Genomic DNA, 5,794 nt, shown 5'->3' on the forward strand with positions numbered 1-5,794 from the left:
CCCCTGATCCAGTGGAACAACTCCTTTTTTCCAGAAGTTGGGTCCTAAAGATCTGTGACAGCCCCAGTTGCACACAGACACAAATGATTATTCTCTCTTGACAGACCTACACAGCTCCCTCCTTGTATTTAACTGCAGTCCAAGTGAGCTGGATCAGGAAAGAGACACTTGATAGCTGCTGTTTCCGTGGTTGAAATATTTGTGAAGTTAGCGCATAATCTGAAAGCAGAAGCTAATAAATTATAGGGTGCTAATTGGGGCCGGAGTGGAGCCGTCAATCATATTATCCTAAACACACAGAGACCCTCATAACCTAAAAAGGCAAGAAAGCCTCTAGGAACAGCTCCCAGTTGTCACTAGCCATGACCTCCACTTCAGTGAGTGCACAGAGAGTCAAGGCAGAGAGTTTATTCTGTTAAGAAAATGCAAATCCTGTATTTAAGAGAGCACTTGTAGTTGACTTTGTTTACACTCTTTGGGAGTGTGTTTCCAGAGGCACTTTATTGTTTTCCTTTGCCACTTAATTTGACACTTTGTCACTTAAAAAAACTGTGTAGGTCAGATAAGAATTTGCAGTTTGCATATTTGCACAGTCCTTAGAATAACAGTCATTTTATTCATAGTCCAACCTCCTTGCATATAGGCTTGTTTTTTAAAAGCCATCCTATTACTCATATAACTTTTATTGCTTCCCATGCCCCAGAAACATATATTCCACTTAGGACCTGCAGGACTCTGATCTGAGCCAAAAACACAACTGTGCAAACATGGTAACTATAGGACATTTGCAGCTCTAGTCACTTTGTCACTACTTTTTCTTATATTGCTTCCATCAAGTATTTTACTCATAATATAAAACTGAATCAAAGAATGCTAAAGAAATTTTTAGTAACACTTTTCCCCAGAAATTTATTTCTGTATGCAGATAGGTAGGCATTGTAGATACAAAAATGCTGCTAGCAAGGATTTTCTTGCTATTTTCTAAGTCTGTGAGAGACTTTTCTCTCTCACAGAAGAGGTAGCAGAGTTATGTAAACAACCAAACCACCTTCAACCTTGAAAAGTCTTGTTTATGGTACAGCAGAAAATATTTTGACAATGGATGTTTTAGGATTTTAGCCAATCACCCCCAAGGGGTGGCTGATCCTTTGTCCAATTAGACTATGAAGAAAAAAGTCTATAAAAGAGTTTGTAAAATAATTAAATCAATCATGCTGCACAATTCCTGCCTGCTGGATCTTCTCTCCTCCTCCTCCCTATGGCTGCGGGACATGGTGGTATACCCTAGGGCCTAGGCCTGCAGTAATAGGCATTCCAGAAAGCATTCCCTGAAGAAAATATCTCAGTGGATCAGATCACCTTGAGGGCCATCACACAGAACATGCAGGACAATCAGGGCATCAGGCTCAGGCAGTATGGGTTTACCAAAGGCAGGTCTTGCTTGACTAACCTGATGTCCTTTTATGGCAAGACGACCCACTTAGTTGATGAGGAAAAGGCTGGGGATGTTGTCTACCCGGACTTTTATTAAAGCCTTTGACACTGTTTCCCACAGCATCCTCCTGAAGAAACTGGCTGCTCGTGGCTTGGCCGGGGCTTTACCCAGCTCACTGGGTAAAAAGCTGGCTGCATGGCCGGGCCCAGAGAGTGGTGGTGAATGGGGTGACACCCAGTGGGCAGCGGTCACAAGTGCTGTCCCCCAAGACTCAGTACTGGGACCAGTCCTGTTTAATATCTTTATCAGTGATATGGACAAGGAGATTGAATGTTGCCTCTGACACTTTGCAGACAACACCAATCTGGGCAGGAATGTTGATCTACTGGAGGGTGGGAAGGCTCTGTGGAGGGATCTGGACAGGCTGGATCTGTGGGCCAAGGCCAGTTGTGTAAGGTTCAACAAGGCCAAGTGACAGGCCCTTGGGTCACAACAACCCCAGGCAGTGCTACAGGCTGGGGGGAGAGTGGCTTGAAAACAGCCCAGAGGAAAAGGGCCTGGGGATGCTGGTTGGCATCCGACTGAACATGATCCAGCTGTGCCCAGGTGGCCAAGAAGGCCAATGGCGTCCTGGTTTGTGTCAGAAATTGTGTGGCCAGCAGGACCAGGGCAGGGGTTGTCCCCCTGTACTCGGCACTGGGGAGGCCACACCTCGAATCCTGTGTCCAGCTGTGGGCCCCTCACAATGAGAAGGACATTGAGGTGCTGGAGCAAGTCCAGATAAGGGCAACAGGACTGGTGAAGGGTCTGAAGCACAAGTCTTGTGAGGAGCAGCTGAGGGAGCTGGGATTGCTTAGCCTGGAAAAAAGGACACTCAGAGGAGACTTTATCACTCTCTACAACTGCCTGCAATTGAGGTGGGGCAATTTCTCCCAGGTAACAAGTGGCAGGACAAGGGGACATAGCCCCAAGCTGTGCCAGGGAAGGTTCAAAGTTGCACATTAGGAAGAATTTCTTTATGGAAAGGGCTGTCAAGCACTGGAATGGATTGACAAGGTGGCAGAGTCACTATGCCTGGAAGTGTCCAAGAAATGACTGGACACAGCACTTAGTGCTATGGTTTAATCGACAAAGTGGTGATTGTTCAAAAGTTGGACTCCATGATCTTGGAGGTCATTTCCAACCTTGATTCTGTGAATCTTTGAAGGGAATCAGAGCTGATGAAGGGTCTTGAGCACAATTAGCCTGGAGAAAAGGAGTCTCAAGGGTAACCTTATCACTCTCTACCATTACCTGAAGGGAGGTTGTAAGAAGGTGGGAGTCTGTTTCTTCTCTTAAGTAACAGGAGACAGAATGAGAGGAAACAGCCTCAAGTTGCACCAGGGGAGGTTTAGATTGGATTTTATGGGACATTTCTTCTCAAAAAGGGCTGTCAAGCATTGGAACAGGCTTCCCAGGGAAGTGGTGGTGTCACCATCCCAGGAGGTTTTTAAAGGACAAGTAGATGTGGTGCTTAGGGACATGGTTTAGTGGTGCACTTGGCAGTGCTGGGTTGATGGTTGAACTCAATGATCTTAGAAGTCTTTTCCAACCTAAATGATTCTATTCTATTCCAGAAAGAAACCCCAGCTATGTCAACAGAATTGCAAAAGAAATTATTATCCAAACAGGGAGTGGTTATTTTACAGCTCTGTTCTCACAGCAAAAGATAGAAGACAGCGATGAAAATCCTCCAAATGGAAGATGTCACACAAAAAAGTTAATGCATTATATAAAAGGTTATTTATACAGCAGTATCAGTTATGTCAGTGGAAATAATCACAATATTTTGGCATCTTCACTTGGCTTTGATGCCTTGAGTTTCTGGCTATTTTTTAGAGTGAAAACATAGTATCAGTTAGATTTGCTAAGTGTCATTAAAAATAGAGCCATAATTGTTTGAAAAATCCAACTGGTAGGCAAGCTTCTGCAACTCACTCCAGAGGGTGTAACAAAATTTTCAAGAATGAATTAAAAGAAACAAAAGTGAGTTAGAATTTTTTAGTCACTAACAGACCTGCCAGGGCTATTTTACAGACATTCTTTTCTGTAACATCCTTTTTCAGGTCTGTTATTAATATCAGCTTTGTGTAGAAAGAGGTACATTTGAATCTAGAACAAAGCTTCCCTTCACAGTTACTATTAAAACGCATAGTCCTAAACCCAGATTACAAAGGATCAATTTCACCTGATTATGCTCAGTAAAGCGACACCTGAGGACTCAAACCATCACAGACAGCATGCCACAGATGTCAAAAAAAAATTTTAAAAAGAGAAAATAACCTGGAGACATTAGTCAATTCAAATAGATGCTAAAAGTTTCTCTGCTGAAAACCATCATGGAAGGCAAGGATGCAGTGACTCTGCCATCACGATCTTTGTGTCCTTCTGTACAAGCAGTGAGAGAAGCAAATTTTGAGGGATGTTGTGATCTAGAGGGTGTTAGTAGTCTCTGTTATCTAGGGTACCAGGAAAGCTGAGGAACAACAACTTTAGCCTCAATGCTGGACCCCAGCTTGAGGTTCTCAGATAAGTTAGGCTGAGGTGAACTTAGTTCTTGCTTTTCTTGTCCTCACCACTTCCTAGTTTCTGCAGGTAACAAAGACTAACAGAAAAAAACTTGAGTTAGTGTAGCTGTACAACCTTTTGCCTTTCTGGTGGTCATTTTTAAGTTTCTCAAATCTTGTGATGCTGCTATTGAATGACTGACAGTAAAGTCTCCCAGACCTGAATGTTAAATATAAAAAAGACAAAGAAATCATCTTGTTCCAAATCACCCCAAGCTTTTCTGTCCAACCTGATAAAACCAAAGACGTCTTTTGCCTTTCATATCTTGACAAATCATCCTTTCAAGATGTATAAATTTTCCCTTCAGGGCTCTTGACAGCCGCATTCCCATAGCTTATGTCAAAATCCTGGGCACTCCCTCTGTGGCACATGGGGATAACAGAGTGATACTGCTAGAGCCTGGCATATCTCTCAGCAGCAGCTACATGCACATTTCCATTATTTTATCTTTGGTCTAATAATAATGTCATAAAACATTGGTTGTACTTTCATAGTATCCTGATCATGGTCCCAAATAGAAAGCATGAGGTACACAGATTTTGGATAGATCTGGTCATCAGTATGTGCCAGCTCAAAAGCCCTTGAAAGCAACCTTGAAAAACAGAAATGCACTGATGGCTGGGTGCTACCACCTGCTGTAGACCTGAAGATGGAAGACTTAGAATTGATGCCACTGAGAATGCTGATTTAGTTAACCAGTAACATCTGCCCTGGCCCTTCATATTTACAAAATAATTTACAAACATTTATTAATCACCACAGCATTTGTGTTGGTTTGTAGTAAATACTAATCATAGGTAGAACATTTGTCATCCATTTGTATGAATGTCAAGTCTGCAGTTGAAGGACCAGACAAACCAGCTACAGACACACAATATGTCCATGTCTATCCAAGCACAGCTCAGAGTTCAGCCATGGCCATTTGAGAGACCAGCACTTGTGGGTTGTGTGTGTGGCATCATGTGTGCAGTGTGTTCACCAGTGCTGCTCAGTGTCTGTGCTGGCAGCGAGGAACAAGGAAGAGCCTGAGACAGGAACTGGCTGTGGCCCAGAAACTCACCTGGGCCATCCCCTGATCAGCGCCTGGGGCACACCTCTCCTCTTCCCCAGCAGATTAGACACTGTACTGGGTTGGAGTGTATTTTCTTCACAGCAGCTTGTCTTGTGTTGTATTTTAGATTTGCAACCAAAACAGTACTGATAACACAGTAATATTTTACTTATTGCTGAAAAGTGCCTGCACAGAATCAAAGCCACCTCTGCTTCTAACTCCATGCCCCCTCCCCAGTGAATAGACTGAGAGTGCACAAGATATTGGGAGGGGACACAACCAGGCAGATGACTCAAATTAACCAAACAGATATTCCATGCCATGTAATGTCATGCTCAACAATAAAATGGAGAAAAGGAGACTTAAAGAGATTAGCCCTCCTTTTTCAGGAGCTGGGTGGGCATAGGTCTACCTGTCTCAGGACAAAATTCAAGCTAAACACTTGGAGACAGTTTTTATACTGCTGTACATCAGCTTAGCTTAACATATCTAGCCTGATTTACAGCAGTTGAAAATTGGGTCCACATGCCTTATACTACCCTTATCTCACATATAACCTTTCTGATATGTCAGGGTTCTTTTCTCCCCTAAATATCTCTTTCCTTTAAATGACATTATCACCCTTAAATCCATCTATACTTATTTAAAATCTGTAGCCTTGAAAATCAAGACATTTGAACTCAAGGATTTCTTGACTCTTT

At 42.9% G+C, this 5,794-nt stretch overlaps 1 pseudogene; it reads left to right on the forward strand.

The window, feature by feature from the left end:
• Window positions 1-1,505: 1,505 nt before the first annotated feature.
• On the forward strand, window positions 1,506-2,972 carry LOC108447978 (annotated as a pseudogene).
• Window positions 2,973-5,794: the final 2,822 nt, after the last annotated feature.

The sequence above is a fragment of the Corvus brachyrhynchos genome, unplaced genomic scaffold (genome assembly GCF_000691975.1).
Source record: "Corvus brachyrhynchos isolate BGI_N302 unplaced genomic scaffold, ASM69197v1 scaffold14, whole genome shotgun sequence".
NCBI classification, from domain to species: Eukaryota; Metazoa; Chordata; class Aves; order Passeriformes; family Corvidae; genus Corvus; species Corvus brachyrhynchos.